We start from the raw sequence: 19,631 nt of genomic DNA, 5'->3' as shown, positions 1-19,631 counted from the left end.
TGTTCTCTATTTTGTTATCTAATTATAAAGTAAAAATCAATGTATTCTAATTAGCAAAAGTGATATAATATATATTCAATATATCGATTTTTAGAGAAGCTTGTAAACTAGAATTTACAATAATCAGCATCTGCATTTGATACAAAAAAAAAAAAAACAAGATAAACCAACCAGATAAACAATTATATGTATTATATTGTTTACCAGTATATTTCCGAGATAAATAATTCCTTTTTTTACGTAAATTAATGGCAGCAACGTTAAGGTTTAATTGGAGTGAACTCTGCAGAAAAGAACCAACCAACCAACAATCACAATGTTGTTAGTTGATTTCTCTCCCCCTCCCCGCAGAATGTGATCCAATTAAGCTGTGTATTTTGCAAAATAAAAGAGTGATTTACGCGGCAACGAATGAAAAAATGGCTTCTGAAATTTTTGCAAAGGCTCACTTGCTTTGTTTAGTTTTACTGGCTTCAATGATTTATTTTTACGAAGGAGAACGGAGGTCTTTATCCCTCTCTCTTGGTCTTATTTTTTCCCCTCTTCTATCGCTGATAGAAAGAAAAGTTATGTGTGCCTCGCAGTAAATTTTCCCACTTGGTAATCCGTTTATGCTGGCCACGACTGATTTATGAGATTGCTCTGCTTCGCTATACGCGGTATCGTATACTTTCTCTCTCCCCCTTTTTATCTCTCTGTCTCCTTCTCTCTCTTTCTCTTTTTCTCTCGATTATTCTATATACCATTTCATTTTGTAATGCTAGCTTGTTTTAATATTAATTATTAATTAGTGAATAAATTTTACCAATTAGATTATGAAAATTGACATCAGAATTACAATATGTAACAATACAATTAGCAGGATAGTATAGAAGACGTACAAATAAATTGCTGCTATTTATGAATCGGATTGAGTTATTGTATATATGATCAAATTAATTATTAATCTAAGAGAAATCATCTCTCTCTTCTAAGTACTTGCTTTGTTGTATAATTGTATTATGTTATTTAAATATACACATATACACATATTCGTTATATTATACAAATGCTTCTTTTTCTTAAAGCAGCAAGAAATATTGTTTTTTATTATTTATTATTCAAGATACTTAAAAAGAATTATATATATATATATATATATATATATATATATTTCGTGGGACTCTAATTTTATAAGAAAAACTAACAAGATAAATAAGATAAAAATCAATTAATTAATTATAATATAAAGAAACGCTTAATTATTTTTATTTATAAATGATTTAGATTCTATATTCTATACATTTGTATAATATAAGAAAATGCATACAGAAGGAGATATATTTTATATACAATATTTTAGTAAGATAATAATCTCATGTGCTAATTTTCATCGCAATATTATACCTTAAATACTGTCCTCTTCATCTATTTATCATTGTCTTCTACAGACTAATAGACAGTAAGGCACGAGACACGAGTTTGCATATCGTCTATGATCCGCGAAATTGATCGCAGTAAAGCTTTGTAACCATCGAACAAACGAGTAAATGAGATTCGCGATATATATCGGGTGCGACCCAGTTCGCAGCCGCTATATCCGAGAAGAACAATACCGCCGTGCTCGATACACCGTATATCATATACGCGCCCTCGCGTCATGTATGTACAGAGTGCCCCAGAATGTACTTGCTTTCAACTATGAATTGGTTTCCAAATTTTGACTTAATCTTGTCTTGGTAGAAGAGATTCGATAAAAATTGATTATTGATTGCAACTTTTAAGTGTTCAATGGCGAATATATCAGTTTGATATTAATTTAATAAAATTAATTTGAAATTAATCAAAAAATATTACGCGTTTATTATGAATTTATATTTTATTTTAAACTTATAATTTTCAAATAACTCTGTAACATTCTCGATTAATTTATTGATATTCAAAAACACGTATTAATTTCAGCCTCTAATATTTGTAATTTGGAAAAAAACGTGCGATTCCTCTAGAATATAATTACACTAATCACGTTCTATATTATACGATAATCAACATAACAAAGTTATTTTATTAAAAAATTTTATATTAATTTTTCTAAGAAATATTCGATTAAAAAGCCTACTCTGCTAACACTTAAAAATTTGTAATATTAAAGTCTTGATAATATAAGCCATAAATTAAATTTTAATTAAACTGACATTTACTAAGATTAAAACAAAAATTTGTTTTGCAGTGTTGTTGTTCAAATCTTGTTCGTCAAAATAATTAATTCATTACAATAAAACTTTTTCATTTTGATTGCAAACATTGTGACCTGGTCCAAAACTTTCAGCAAGAGAAGAACTTCAATTGTGTGCCCTGAGATTTATTATTAAATAATCCCTCTCTGATATCAGTCTGTTTTGAATCATCCTGTATGCGTTTCTCGTGTGTGTGGAACGTGACTGTCAAGAGGGGGAGAAATGGGAAAAAAGGAGATACGTGATGTACGGCTTGATTTCTTAGCGACGGCGGAAAAAGGCGCGACGCCGCTCTGTTCCAAGAAACAAATCGACCCGCGTCCGCGCGCTTGTACATTTTCCGCCACTCCTCTCAACCATCCCTTTCGACAAGTCTCGCCCCTTCGCGCTCCCAACCCGCCGCAGCGCAACCCCTTTTAGCAACATTATTCTTCCACAGATACCCGGGATGCATCAGATACTTCAAAGGAGATGTACTAGCGACACGGATGCATCCGCTTGTGGATAGAGAATTGTGAGATCCCGTGGACAGACATTGACGACGGACGATACGATCGCAAGGGAATAGTAAACGCGCGAAGTGTATTCGTGTAAATTATAAAATGAGTTCTGTATGGATCTCTCAGAGAGACGATTTTGTCAAGAAAAGACTGTGACACTCCCGATGCAGTGATGTTGCACCGTTATCGATGCATAATCGCTCGTGTGTCTTTTATATATAATAAATAAGAATATTTTTTCATAATTGCCAAATAATCTCTTAAAAAATAATATTTTTTCTGATAATCATAAGATTAAGTAAAGAAATTAAAATGCAAATCTATTAGGAACCATACATTGTGCAACAATGATTTTACCTATTTTTATGAAAAATGTCTCAAAATTTTTATTCGTGACATTTATATTTATATTTTATCATTCATTATGATTTATGTACTATTTAAAAAAGACACTTATCTAATTTATCTATACTGATATTTTAAAATATATTAATTTAATTATATTATAAATCGAGTGCTGACTCAATCGTTAGTGATATCAATTAATAATATCTTGGTTTGCAAATATAATAAAAGCATTATTTATATGTTATATAATAATAATAATAATAATAATAATAATAATTGTTTCTATTATTTAAGCTGACGTTTGATTGACATGAGATTTTAGATGCTTTGATTTTTGGCAAAACACCTGAACGAGAAACAACCGAGCGCAACATGCTTCGTTTATTTTGTATTTGAATTAACTATGTATTTCAACTCATGGTACACAAGAGCGAAGCGGGAAACGATCGCTTCGTCCATTCGCGAATTGCTTCGGGCTATTCGTACTCACTAAGCAGATATCGGAACAAATTTTTATGCATGTTTGCAGAAAATAAAAGATCGTAAATAATATTTTTCACCCCGCCCTATTACTTTTGATATTCGATTCTGTAACATTGTTTACTTAACAAGTGGATGTTTCAATTTGATGAAAAATACTGGATTGTATCGGCATTCCTAGAGTTATTTTGGCAGACCATTTCAAATTTGGAAGATAGGAATGCGAAGCAATCCTTGAAAAGCTGAGAGAAGCTTATGAATTTTTATAACTGTCCAGTTTACTGAATTATTCATTAAATGCAGTATAAAATTTAACTATTTGTTAATTATCAGTCTACATACTGTTAAGAGAATGTAAATATTCGGAGTTATTGATACATAGATTAGTTACTTTCATGGTTTTCTCTCTCAATTAAAAATCCGTTATAAATTAAATCAGCATTAAATTTGAATAATATGAGTTGATTTTATTAGAGTACTTATTGTTATAAATTTTGTAATGTATTTGACATGAAACAATATAAAGGAATATGTAAAAGTTATAAAAAATTAGAAAATTAATATATTATGTGAAAGATAATAATCATTCTCCCATTTATGTATGCAAATTAAAATTTTCTACATAAATTTCAAGCGGTTTATACGCTTGGTAATTAATATGCGTTGTATAATAAGACATCGAAATATACGTGATTTAAATGTTAATTTGTCTTAATCTTATTTATTTTATGCAATGCAAGGAATATATCGGTATTATATTTATTTATTCATTACTTTTATTACGTTAAACTTAAATGTTTCTGCTTTCAAAATTTTTAAATACAAGAGATAGAAAATAAATAATAAATAATAAATTTAGATACATATCAAACAATTAAAAAAAATAAATAATATATAATATTTTTTACTGCTACAACTCTCTTTTGTCATTGTAAATGAAAATTTTTATTTCCATCACAAAAATGATAATACTACAATATATCACGACAAGGCTACGAAATGTAAACAAGAGCGCTACACCAAAGCCAAACATAGTACGTAATAGTTAAACATAAGAGTTGATTCTATTACGAAATATTTAACGTAATAATACGCATAAAATGCAAAGTATTATATTTCTTGAATTTTAAATTAATTATTAACAAACAATTAACGTATCACGAATTGTAATTAGATTTATTCTTCGGTTCTAATATTCTTTTTCTCATATATGCATCATATTAATTTAATATAATATAGTAGGTTACTTGATTGATATATATTAAATATACTATAGTAAATTACTTGATTGATATAAATATTGACTTCAACAATTAAGGTTTAATTTCTTACATTGCGATAATAGATCTTCATATGCATTTTTGCATAATATATTCATCTAATCAAGTGAGAATTAAAGTGACAATTTTAATTATAATAACTAATTTGAGACATAAAATTCAAGACATAAAATATTCTGTTTGTATTCCATTTAAATTTATATTATATTATTTTATATATTTCACATAATAATATATATATATATATATATATCAATTTTCTAATTTTTTATAACTTTTGCATATTTCTTTATATTGTTTCATGTCATATACATTAAGATTATGATATCATATTATTAATCCTATTATGATAGTAGATAGCTCAACACAGCGATCATATAAAATGGTTATGAAAAAAATACTTAACGTTACAAATGATTAAATTTTTTAAAGGATAAAGTTTAAAATATAGACCAATTCTAATATATAGAATAGACATTCTCGCTTCAAAAATACAAAATTTTTAAAAACGCGGTTACTATTACAAATTTTTATATAAAAAAATTATATCATAAATCTTCAAACATAACTTAATTTAATGTTACGTATCAATATAATTATTTAAAAAAAGAAACGATCCCTTGCGATAATACATTTAATATATACTATTGGAACAAAAAAATGTATATTATTATAATAGTTTATAATTTACTTTAATAATAGTTTATCGCTTACCAATTGATGTGCAACAGCGGAGTTGACTGCAAGCTACGTTGATCTGTAACATATAAATTAAATATAAATTGTAACAGCGTTCTAAATAGTTAATATTTCAAAAAATTATTATTGCACGCACTAAATTTTATATTCGATAATAATAAAATAGATATATAATTAAGTAATTTTATAAATAAAAAACTATTTTTTTTTAATTAAAACCTTTTATAAGATTTTTATGTAAAAGTATTTTGTTTAAAATCTCTTTTATTTAATTAAATAAACAAACTGAATAATTGCGCGTAATAAAATTTTTCTTTTATGGAATGTGTTACAAATAATAACAAATAAATAATAAATTATTTATTTCATTTGTTAATTTCGTCGTCACTTGATGCTGCCCCGAATCTTTTCCTTCTTTCTTTTTCTAAGTATGATTCCAATCCTTCAAAATATGATTTCAATATATTATAAATGATTATTGTAAAAATATATATCACGTGTGTGTGTGTGTGTATCATTTTGTTTAATCTAATCAAATATATAATTATGCGAGCAAAGCAAAGTTATATTCTTATATAAGTATTATTCTTTGATAATAAAATATAAACAATTGCAATATATACATAAAAATATATTAATTAATTATGCAATGCATAAAATCTCAATTTTTAACAGAAAATACGAACAAAAAAATAGAATTTTCTATAAGAATCTTTCGATCAAAATACCTGCACTTTCATTAGACTCGCACGTCTCCATATGTCCGCCTTTCATTAGACGCCGCACGTCTCGCGCGAAACTGATTCGTACTACTGACCGCAAAACTCTGCGCCGCGGTATCGTTAACTGACGGCAAAATCTAACTTTACAGCCAAGAAGCCGAGAGCTAAGGCGCAGTATGTGGCCGAATCCGGCGAAGACTATTTCGTTTGTGTGTGTATGTGACCAGATCTTAAATCTCTTTTCTTTTTTCTTCAAGTACTAAACGCCAAAATCTGCTACTTCCTACTGAATTTAAAAAATTGCAATATGTATGCGTGTGTTTGTATGTGCGTGTGTGTGTGTATACGCGGAATATTAAATTAATTTTAAAGCATTTTAAAGTATATATTAATTTTATGTATTAAACGATTAATAAATCACGGAGTTTATTCTTATTTTAATTACTCGATCGTGCAATTCGTCTTATTGCGTGTTTTTAATCTAAATTATATAGAAAAATTATATCAAAAAATCGAACGTAATGTCGAAATATATATATTCGTGCTCTATCATTAAAAAAATATTATTCCTAAAGATCGCTACAAAATACGATAATTTATAATTTGTTATTACAAAAGGTTGATGTATTACGAATTGTGCTTATACTATTCGAGAGAGAGAGAGAGAGAGAGAGAGAGAGAGATCCTATAATTTGTATATTATTATAATGCATAAATAATTTGCAAATTACGTAAAATATTACGTAAATAATTTGCAAATTACGTAAATAAATAAACAAAAAATTCAGAGCACGAAGCAAGATATATTTAATTCTCTAAGCTCTAAGTATATTCAAGAAAATATTTATCGCTTTTATTAATATTTCAATGAAACATTAATTTGTAAATTCCATTCATTTGTTATTCTGTTATTTAATGATTAATTCAATTAAGTATTGCATGAAATATAGCGTCTTCTTTGACTATAATTAAAAAATATATATAAACTATAATTAAAAAATACAATTAATTAATCATAATTTTTTTTATTTTTTATTGATGCTGTATAATTTCGAGTTAGCATGTGAATTGCTTGAAATCCATATTAAAACGGGTCAAATTCTTTCATTCTAAGCGCAACGCATAATTGTATCTGCAGAATTCTTGCAGTTAAGAAAAGTTTATTGCAGAAGTTCGCCTGTCGCTAAAGAGAGATAGAAAAACGACAGACCGTCGTTGCCTGCGATTTTGGACAGCAGGATGATTATTATTCTCTCGGCCCGATGATTATGCCACGCGATGAGGATTTCATTGGTTAACGAATTTATGCAGCACGCTCTCGAAGTACATAGTAAAATCTAACATAACGAGATACAGTTAACTCAGCCATCTCGTAAAACATCGCGTCGCTGCACTAGTCCGGGATACAACACCCCCGAGGACGTGTGTCAGAATATTTCCATCTCCGGGAAACAGAGACATGCATCCCGCTCCACTTCGATACTGTATCCTCTCGTCTATCATTTTTACGCAAACAATTCTCTCGGCGTCTTTTTACATATTAGTTTGATACGCTTCACCGAGACTACCTATACTTCACCTATCAATTCAATTTATACAATCAATTCTCCATTTATCTCTTCACACCGTTTTTTGACAGGGGATGAACAGTGATAGACATGAAGAGCTCAAACAAACGAGAGAGATTGTATTGTTTAAATCTTTGCAAATAAATCATCCATCAGATAACAAAAGTTTATTATAAGTAGATATTGCATCGAAGTAATAAGAAAATTTTTATTTTATAGAAGCTTAATTTGCTATCTAATAATAATAATCACAAATTTTATTATTATTATACTTATTAAAAAATACTAAGAAAACTATAATTATTGTTTTACAATAAATACAAAATATAAATCTGATTGCTTTTATAAATTATTTTATTATATTTCTTTAATAATATTAAAGATATTCTTATGATAACTAATCTGCAAAAAAATAATTTATTTTTAAATTAGCAATATTTTATAAAAAAAATTTTTTTTTAAATATATAGTTCATATAATTTTTTAAAACACGTGGAGAGAAATATTATCATAAAAGCCACTATATTGATTTCCGAACGCAAAAGATTTAATCATGAAGGGTAAAAATACACGACAATTTTCTCAATTGAATGAGCACAGCCATAACGAACGTCGAGCGTTATTTCTGAATCGTGAAAATGATTAAGCGTATCTGCAACAGCTCAATTCTATGCGACACGTTTGTCGAAGCGTTACAGACGAAAGTGAATCATCCGTGAGTCATGGTATCTCTGTCACTGTTTAACATCATCCTGTTAGCGTTTCCCTAACTGTAATTTCTGCAAATATATGGATCGGACAGAAGCTGCGTTTGTACTGCATCTCTATAGACGTTATATTATTACTACCAAGTTAGCAGAGGTTATTACCTGCCGTTATCTTATTACACGTAAAAATATGAACAGGAACTGATTAAATATAATATGTATATCTATTCATCATAATTTGTTTGCATACTTGACGAGCATATTCTCTAACGAGTATTTTCTGTCTTTATCGTAATGTACATCAAGTAATGAAATACATGTTTGTAAATAGCTTCCAACATTGTTTATCGTGTGGATAGTTAAATTATTTAGCTCCCTCACGTGGCATTGATCCATCTCTTAATTACAAAACGCATAATACGTTCTATCAGCGCTAAAGGAGATCTAATATACGTATTTGATGTTGTTGATATCTTATCATTATCCATTTAACGAAAGAATCAAAATGATGTTTAACAATAAGACGTGGTAAACTCTGTGTGCACGTTTCCGTACTACTCTTGCTTATATAGGGTTGATTCATGCTCTGTTTGATTCAAGTCCACCACGTAATTGGCTGCTGCACGTCCGAAAATGTAGGCGTCGTGACCGACTGATCAATGAATTTTCGTCTGACTAATGCCATACAAGCCAAGCCGCATGTCAGCCGCAAGCAAACTGTAATTTGATTTCGCATCGTGTATCCTAGAATCCCAGGGGATATACGTAGCCAAGCCGTTAACAACACGGCATCGATACACCATATTTCGGCAAAAAGGCAGAGTTTTGAATACGAAATTTGGACTATTATGTATGTGTGTGTGTGTGTATATGATGGGTTTGTAAATGACTAATGTAGATTGGTGGATTCATCGTCCGTAAATTTTGCGCAAATGCGAAACACTGTTGTGCAGACGTTTAAATCAATTAAAATGTTGAAAGAAATACGTGCGCGAATTTCGTGTATGCAAGAAAGTTTAACTCCTATATACATACGTATCTTGTGCGCGACAAATGTTAACGAAAAGTGATATCTTTTAATGAAAGTACAATAGCAGAAGAATATGTACATACACGCAAACTGCGGATATAAATTCTGACTAAAATTGCTTATTAAATCCATTTAAACGAGAACACTTTTGGAATAAATTAACGGAACGGAATGAAGGTACATTATATATTCTCGGATCCATAATAAAAGAAGTGTACAGAGAAAAATGTACCAAAAATTATATTATTAGAAACGTTGCTTAAAATAAACAGTTTCAAAAAATTATTACTCCATCGATACTTGATAATGTCACATAATATATTATGTTTATTATAGAGAAATTATATATTATATTAAAGAAAATTTGCACATTTCCTACATTGACAAAAAATACAAGTTCTGAAAATATAATGATTAAATCGAAGATATCGAATATATACCAACAGTAAATCGCTCGTTTTTCCTTGACGCGCCGAGGCATAAATTTCTTGGGGTAGCTATTTCACAGTTCCGTCTCTCCGATGGCGATAAAAATCACGTCGAAGACGAAGACATTTAATCGCGCGACGATCAACGTTTTCTAATTGACGCGACATCGTTGCACCGATTGTCGGAATGTCCGTTCTATTTTATATGTACAAAGGCGCGTCTTTCTCTCTTCCAGGCTCTAGATTTATTTCAGAATTGCTCTGTTCCGTGATCCTTCGTTCTTATACGGACAGGATGGCGCGTGACATAATATTCGGAAATAGATGAGACTTTGTAGAAATGGAACGATGCGCGGATTCGCAGAGAACGATGGGGAGAGATGGCGTATGCTAACAAGTGCGATTCAAACTCGCGTCATCGATTTTCAGCGGAATAAGGAGGGTCGTGCGATCGCGTACATACACGGCGTTGATCGGCGAAAACCTCCGGCGTATGAATTTTGCAAGCAGCCATTTCTATAAAAGATCGCGGATGCATTGCGATAAAAGAGGGTACGGTCGAACGCAAGCGATGTACAATGCTATTCTGTCAACAGAGAGGTACGGATACGTAAAGTATGAAGGCGCGCGGAAACGCAATCACAACATGATAGCGGAAGAATGGCTATTGCATTTCTGTGCAAAGAAGTGAATAGAAAACAGTTATCTTCCAAATATGTTTGATGAATAACAAACGAAATAACCAATGATCACACAATTCAAAAGGTTAAAGTAAAATTTTTATTTTTTATTTTTATGTAATATTTATCTGATATATATCTATGCATATTTCTACCATTTATCTCTGTTTCGTTAAGAGAATTAACGTAGGCAGTATAAGTACGTTTCTAAAATCAATACAATATTTATATACGTATATTGCAATCGTGTAAATGAATATTCGCATCGATCCGAATTATTGGTATCCGATAACAGAATAGGAATATCTGAATATCTAATATGTTTTGCATCCCCTGTTCCTCCCCCGCATCGCTATAACATCACATAATTCGGAGGAAAGGAAAATCGCTTTATTGCTGCGATTCTCTCTATTTTGCAGGCTTACGAGAGACATTGTATGCCGATATGGAACACATGTTTCCCAACAGAGAAGAGACTTTAAGCGATTTGGTCAGATCAACATTTAATGAAATAACACCGGACTTTGTATTGTTTATAAGCTTACGCGAACAATCGAACGGCATTGCAGTTCTCTCCCTTTATCTCTCTGTCTATCTCTCTTTCTTTTTCCGCTTGATCCTGCGGCATGCAATGTTAGAAAATCACATGCAATGGAAAAAGCATAAACGCGGACTCAATTTAAACTGTCACATACGCCAGCAAGAAACGCGTCGCAACGAAGAGAGATATCACGCAGATCCCGGGAGGATTTATTTCGTTGCATCCCGCGCCTCGCGTCCTCTCGCCATCACTAAAAGTGACAAGATTTCAACCCCTCGTTCCTTTTGACATTTTCATCCCTTTTATCTCTTTGAACCTTGCACACCATGCCGTTATGGAAAGCTTCTCTGTGAATTCGCAACGAATGACCTGCTCATAAATATCGACGTCCATGCATTTAGTAATTCATGGAAAACGATCGCAACGGAAATCGACAGTTTAGGATTTAGGCAAGAAAAATTCCTATCAAAGCAAAATATCCGACGATGTTAAAAAATAATGATTGATCTTCATTTCTGTATAATATTATACGTATTTCGTATGCATCTATATCTTTTTACGAATAATTCGCAAACGCTATAGAAGAAAATAAAATCGCATTTCTCACGAATTTTATTTGCTTAATACTGACGGTAAACGTCAGAACGCTAAGAAACTGCGAAATCTCTCGCGTGATAGAATTTTCGGAAGTTATTTATTTTTAAACCAGGGCACGGCGCAGCTATTTAAACTTCCTGTAATCTTCGGAAGTGTAATCCGCTCTCTTGTAAAGAGCGAGCTCTGACGAAATTTTCCGCGTCGAATTCAATAATGGCGAATTTACGCGTCTGACGACAGCCAGCGTGGCAAACTTTTCTACATAGGCGCAATTTCCTGCAAAGTTCTTTCAATCTTTCCCCCCTTCGTTACTGTATCACCACAGCACTTTTAACGTGCCCTACCACGGCATAAAACGATGTGTTTTATGCACCGTCCGGCACATTATCGGCTTAACGTTCCCGGCAAAAATCTTTCCGCGGTCACGAGAGAAATTTTAGCACGCATCAAACAGAAAAAAAGAGGGTGCGTCATGTTTGAAACGTAACGGAAATTATTTTTTTAACACTTTACATAAAACTTTCTCTATCGGATTGACAGTAAAAGAATCCATACGGAAAACGTGCACAGAATATTTATCAAACAATACAGACAACAATACCTTTGAACGAAAAATTTTATATATGTACATACTCATGAAAAGATAATCTTTTTGAAATTTAAATCCTTTTTTCGTATAATAATGATTTTATATAGAATTTTATAAATTTATAAGAAAAAAATTGTAAAGAGAAAGATTTTGATTAATTCTATTGTACATTTTTCTATTTAGTTCACATATATAAATTTATTTTCAACAACATTCTTTTAAGTGGGATTAGATGCATGCAGCTATAAAAAGATGTTTTATCGGATATTATTACTTTGTGTGATGATGGTCGCATACATCAGCAGATGAACTCAGCGGAATCGAGAGAGTCAAAACCTTCTTCGTGCATTTAAGGAGTATTATCATGTCAGATGTTCAGTAGACGATCTATCAAATGATGCGCGACAGCCTCTGTATGATGGATCGCTGATGCTTTGTACAAGGTATATTTCATCTTACTTCAACTTATAATATTAAATAGAGCGCGTGACAGATCGTCTGATAGTGTATGAAGTTTTCTGATCGTGTAAAATGTCTTTATCAACCGTGAAATATAAAATCATTCAACAAGATAATATACTTAAGATAATAATAATGTACATGTATATCAATATAATGCTTCTTGTCAATTAAATGAATCTTGCGTTTCATTATTAATAAGAAATATAATTTTTTTATTGACAGAGAAAGCAATCGCTTATATACTTTCTTGCTTCCTGCATTATTTTATTAATTTTTTTATGATAATTAATTACAAGGATAAGTTTATAAAGTTATATAAGTTTATATAAAGGATAAGTTTATATGAATTGAAATTCTGATGCGTGATCCTGATATAAGGATTAGACAAACAATTCCGTTAAATGTTGCCCGTTGTGCAAGTACTAATTTTTCGGAGAGCAGGATTGCGAGATGGGACGCAAACGATTAAACTGACTTTTCATCAGACGCGAGCGCGCGCAAGAAAAAGCAGTTAGTTTTCCTTTCGTGCTCTGATCGAACCGACGACGCCGGAACCCAACGTGCGCGAGACAGTGAAAGCACTCGAGAAAATCTCTCGTTCGTCCGGCGAGCAATCGATTGCCGAAGAAAAGCGTTCGCGGGAACGCCGACCTCTCATCGACAAACAACCGTGGACCTACCGGCGTGGTTCGACCACGATACATATAGGCCAGTACACAGCTATTACTTGCTTTTTCACGGAAGGGCGTTAAATCGAAATTCGAATTGGGAAAACGCAGACATTGCCCCCATAAGTGCTGTCGAAGAATGTACGCGATATAAAGCCGCGATAACACCGAATGTATCGACAAGCGCGACCGTGCTTTTTCACACCTCGATAAATTTCTCATTATCGATGTTGTAGATGCATCTCGTACTTGACTCGATGGAAAGCTAGATACTAATTTCCCCGATCGATTTTTTTTCTGGAAAAATATATTTCCTATTTACAGGCTTCAAAGTTGTATGTTGAAATTATATATATGTATAAAATGCATTCTTTGTTGCAATATATCAAAATTTTAATCAAGTGCGTATCGCTATGCAAGAGCAAACTCATTAGAAATTTTATACCTACATGTCATGAAAATACGTATTCTTTTAGTATACCTTTATTATTTCATAAAATATAATAATGGTTTTATTATTTTATATAATATAATAATAATTTTCTCTCTTTTCCAAATATATTGCGTAAAAATAACCTTCTCATAATCTAATTAATCTGGCATCAATAAACAAGACTGTTTGTTTTATTATGCATATGCATCATGAAAAACAAAATCTTTTTATCAAAAATGTTTGATAACGAAAAGGAGAAATATTAAAGCTAGTTTTGCCATAATTATCAATTACGAAGGAACCTAGGAACTAGGAAGTATTTACGATGACAATCAATTAGAAGCCTCTGTCAGATTCCATTTAAGATTTCCTCGTTTAATTATATCGTATAGTATATAGTATATACGGTAAGAGTGACACCCGATTGCCTACGTCCTGATTGTCCACGGAACCTTCTGATTGATAAATCTAATAAAAAATCCTGAGCAATTGTGAACAATTGCAACGTGAGCAAATAAGATCTCTATACGAAAACTATCGTTGTCTTTACTTTGGCAAACGAATTTTGTTTAAAATCTCAGTTTTGTCTAAAATAGAAATATTGAGATGTTAATTAAGTCTGCGAGCAATAACAGGAAGTTTGCTCGAATTATTTCATATTTTTAATTATTTTTTGTACACCGCAGATCCATAGTACATTCAGTTTGCCTGAATGTACTATGGATAGCCTCTTGAAATCCACGCTGATACATTTTATAATTTAAATTAATGAAGTTGTTACATTGACCTAATTGCGTATTTTACTGTATTTTTACATTATATAACTATCAGAAATACAATTAATATTCTCTAACACATCGATAGATATCACAACTTGTAAGTAATTATAATGAATTGTATTGTCTTTTTATCTCATTATTTGCTTCAAATTTACATATTTACATACATATAGATTAATCTATCTATAAAAGCTTGTGCAAATTAATAATTTATTTCAGATAATTATATAAATGAGCTTTGGATGTAACAAAAGAAAATAAAAGTATTACGAATAGTAAAATGTAACACCACACTGAGAACTGATTATTGAAAAGTTATGCAATTATGTTACTAAATTATAGATACAATGTGATCGTCTTTGTACGTAGCGCAATAACCAGCAAAATTATGATTATCAATGATTATCAAAATTATAATTATCAATGATATTAGAGGAAAAATTCTCTATTACAAGATTTAATATAAAAATATTATAATTGATAAAGATTTTGCAGTTATATATATGCATGTGTATATATATATATATATATATATATATATATATATATACACACGCAGAATATGAGATATTAAATATTAAATTATATGAGCATTTTAAAATAAATTAATTATTTATTAAACGATTGATGCATTACGAAGCTTATCCATATTTTAATTACTCGACCCTGCGATTCAATTTGATTTATTTTACTGCGCGTTCTCAATCCGAATTATATTTAGATCGTTGAAAAGTCGAACGATAAAGCATTGGATAAAATATATTTATCTCGAATAATTATTGCCGAAATTTTACGTACTACATATGACATATACATATACAGAAAATATTAAATTATATAAGCATTTTAAAATAATCGCGTGCTGATAATTGCTAATTATAATAATTATGCAGAATCACACATTTTGCACATTTATGATATTAAACACGATAATACGATAATATATATATATAGAGCGCGACTACGTCCTTATCTTAATTAATAAAAAATTAATTTTAAAAGGTCGGCCAATTTGTGCGAGCATCACTAAGAACTAAAATGCAAAAGCTCACATACTTTGTCGAAAACATATTTTTAACAGCTACTGTGAAGTGAACATGCTTAAATATGTGTGTATCTGTTTTACTCAATTAAGTTTTACATAAACCCTGCATCTTCACTATCCAAAAGTAAGAGAGAGAGAGAGAGAGAGAGAGAGAGAGAGAGAGAGAGATGCACCATATTCCATAACTAGTTCTTCCTGGCAAAACTCGTCTCGTATTCTAGCTCAATTTCCGCTTTCCGGTCTGTATAGTCTATAGGTATATTTTGGTATTTTGGCCCATATTTCTAAGAAAACTTTAGACAGCTATTACGGTCGCGCTGAGCTATCGGTGAAGAAAATTGTGACGCTAGAGCTTGAAACTTCCTATTGTAAATTCTTCATTTAATTTCGAAAACATAGAACCACATTTTGTGTTCAGAAGTACGTCTAGCGTTAAATTACTTGATTTGCCTAATATAATATAAAGAATTTTATAATATAAATTTTTTTATACGCTCAATTATTTATTCCAATTGTTTTTTCTCTTAAAAAAAGGCATGTTAACTGAGTGAATTCAATTTGTATCAAAGTTTTAAAGCCTCTTTTCTGCGATGTTGATTGACTGTCTCGATTCGCGTTGTGCGTATATATTCGTAGCATCGAGAGGCTGTCATCGCGAGGGTTAGCAGTTTGACAGTTTGTCCAAAATAAAATTAAATAAAATAATATTATGTTTCAAATAATATGTTATAATATTTTTAATTTGATAAATATTTTTGACTTTAAATTCGATTAATATTCGATAATACTTTAAATTCGATTATATTACTTACAAAATATTATAATTTTAATTATAATAATATGTTGTAAATAATATAATATGTTATAATATATACTTATAATATATATTTTGTCCGCGATTAATATTTATTGACAGAAATCAGCTGATAACTGTCAAAAGTATTAATCGAATTTAAAGTATTAAAACATATTATTTAAAACATATTAATATTTTATTTAATTTTATTTTAGACAAAACTGCTAACCCTTGCAATGACAACTTCTCGATGCTATGAATATAAAGTACAACGCAAATCGAGGCAGCTAATCAACATCGCGAAAAAGAGGCAACAATACTCGCAAGAATCGACTTAACATGCTTTTTTTTTAGAAAAGGACTAGAACAACACAAGCGCGTGCTACGCGCGTGCCATTCTTCAGTTTTATATTAAAAAAAATGATATTTAAAAAAAAATAATATAAAGTTTATTTAAACTCGTTTATTTAAACTTAATAATAATTATTATATTGTAACAGAATGATATTTAACAAAAATAATATAAAGCTTATTTAAACTCGATTAATATTTTATGACAGAAATCAACTGATAGCTGTCAAAAATATTAATCAAGTTAAAAGAACTATAACATATTATTTAAAACATATTATTATTTTAATTTTTAAAACATATTATTTTAAAATTGAATTAGCAAATTAACGTTTTAATCAGCTGATTTCTGTCAAAAAATATATATTAATCGAATTTAAATAAGCTTTATATTACTTTTTTTAAATATCATTCTTTTACAATATAATTATTATTATTAAGTAGAAAAAAGTATTAAACTCTTGTATGCAACAAATAGAAATTTAAAAAAAAAATAAAAAATTAAGACATTATATGTTACTTGTATATGCTTAGTGTTTTTTATCATAAAATAAAAATTTGTCACTCACCGATCGCAGCAGCGGAGTTGATGACATTGAAGCTACGTTGATCTGTAACATATAAAACAATCCAAATTATAGCAACGCCTAAATTACTAACATTTTTGAAAAATGTTGTATGCAGATATTCGATGCGTACAATTATAAACAGATATTTAATTTATAAAATAATTAAATTATAAAATAATTATATAATGATTTTCGAAAAAATATACTGCTCAACTTTTAAAAATATTATACCAAAAATTTTAAAATATATAAACAATTTTTTTTCCTAATTTTTATTTAAGTTATGCAAAGGAATAGTGCGCGATTAAAATGATATATAAAATAATACACTCATATATATATATATATATATATATATATATATATATATATATAATAAATTACTTACTTTAGAATTGCTCCGCTATTGCCCGATGCCTCCTAGGCCTGCTCCTTCTCTCAGGTTCTCAAGATTCGTCGATTCGCACGTTGCAAAAAGTTTATTTTTATTCGCAAAAAGTTTATTACGCGACATTCTCGCGTTTAAAACGCGCGACACTTTGTACGGCACTCCCGCACTTAAACGCGCGACATTTTTAACGACACTCCCGAATTTGGACGACGATCTGTACTATGATGATCCACCGGTCCTTATCAGACAATCGACCGAAACGTAACCGATATAATAACACGTGACACCCGATATAATAACATTAGGCGACAACCACCTGAAAACCGACACATTTCATTGCAAACACGATGCATATTTCAACGCTCTCGCTACATATGAATATTATATGTCATATTGTAAAATTATATAATATAGGCCAAATGTTTTTTTTTGCATCAAAATTTTATCAACTATTCAATCAATTGTTATCACTGCGATGCGAATACATTCAAATTTGAGAAATGTATGTGTATATATGTGTATATATATATATATGTGTATATATATATATATATATATATATATTATATATATATATATTATATATATATATATACATATATATTATATATATATATATATGAATACACGTATGAATAAGATATATTCGAATATAAGAAATGCATATATGCACATATCGTGTTAAAGAAATAATTAGGTTAGAAATTTGTCGCGATAAAAAGATAAATTTATTATTCTCATTCTCTACTTTGAATAAATAAATTGCGCGAAATATTTGTTTCAACGAATAACTACCGCCTTGTGATAAGTCTATATGAATCTTTAAAGTTAATTAATTATTAATTACCTGATAATCACTAATTGCTCGTAGAGATTAATTGCGTTTCGAGAAATGCACACAGAGCATTCCACAACCTGCCAGCTTGAGTCTCGAGTGTCGCCGTGTAAATGCCTACAGTAGTACGAAGTATGGTTATGATGACGCACATATACACGCGTCATGAACAAACTTCAGGGCGATGCGCCTGCCGATGTATCGTCACTCTGAAAAGTTATATATCGAATATTTAACGCTTTATAAGCTATTTTCTATGCCGAATATGCTGCTTCTCGCGCATTTAATTAATTATTAATATATGGATCAGTACACATTACATATCTAACCCAAATCATTCGATCCGGCGATTCATATGTATACTTCGTATGATTTGTATGTTATCTTACTCTATCTATTCGGATACGATAATTATAATGACAATTAAATATAAAACTATATTTAATTAGTTAATTAATTGTTACTAGCTTGATAATTGTTTGTAAAGAATCGCGTTTCAAGGAATGAAATACGGAGCACGTTTCACCTACCTGCCGACTCGAGCGTCGCCGCGCGACTGTGAATGTTTACGTCACGCGTACGCGTTCGTCAAGGCCATGTGCCGGCCGATATATTGTCGCTCTAAAATGTTATCGAATATTTAACGCTTTATAATTCTATGCTGAATATTTTGCTTATTGCATATTGAATTAAATAATAATATATAAATCGGTACATTGTTCGCACTTTCCATTATCTTAATCATTCGATCTGGTGATTTATATGTTTTATTTTATTCCATCTGAAAATCAAAATAAATTATATAAAAAATTAATATTGTTCAACAAAATATAACACAATAAATTAACAGTTTATTAAATTAACAATAAATTAATATTCCATTTTTCTCTCACTTCAATTTCTGTGTCAAATGAATA

The 19,631-nt window shown here is 30.2% G+C and overlaps 1 long non-coding RNA gene across 1 annotated transcript in view; it reads right to left on the bottom strand.

Annotated features, from left to right (window-relative positions):
• LOC145943912 (uncharacterized) overlaps nt 1–19,257 on the bottom strand; it is a 34,557-nt gene extending 15,300 nt beyond the window's left edge. The window contains exons 1-5 of the long non-coding RNA XR_014426598.1: nt 19,245–19,257; nt 18,727–18,923; nt 17,877–18,195; nt 17,489–17,530; nt 5,539–5,581 (exon numbers count right to left, since the gene is read on the bottom strand). This is a non-coding gene — a long non-coding RNA (uncharacterized LOC145943912). The remainder of the gene's footprint in view (nt 1–5,538; nt 5,582–17,488; nt 17,531–17,876; nt 18,196–18,726; nt 18,924–19,244) is intronic.
• Nucleotides 19,258–19,631: the final 374 nt, after the last annotated feature.

The sequence above is a fragment of the Prenolepis imparis genome, unplaced genomic scaffold (genome assembly GCF_030444845.1).
Source record: "Prenolepis imparis isolate NDT839.2.m4 unplaced genomic scaffold, iyPreImpa1.0 SCAF_1, whole genome shotgun sequence".
NCBI lineage: Eukaryota > Metazoa > Arthropoda > Insecta > Hymenoptera > Formicidae > Prenolepis > Prenolepis imparis.
The sequence above is the reverse complement of the archived record's forward strand: the minus strand, read 5'-3'. Positions and strand labels throughout refer to the sequence as shown.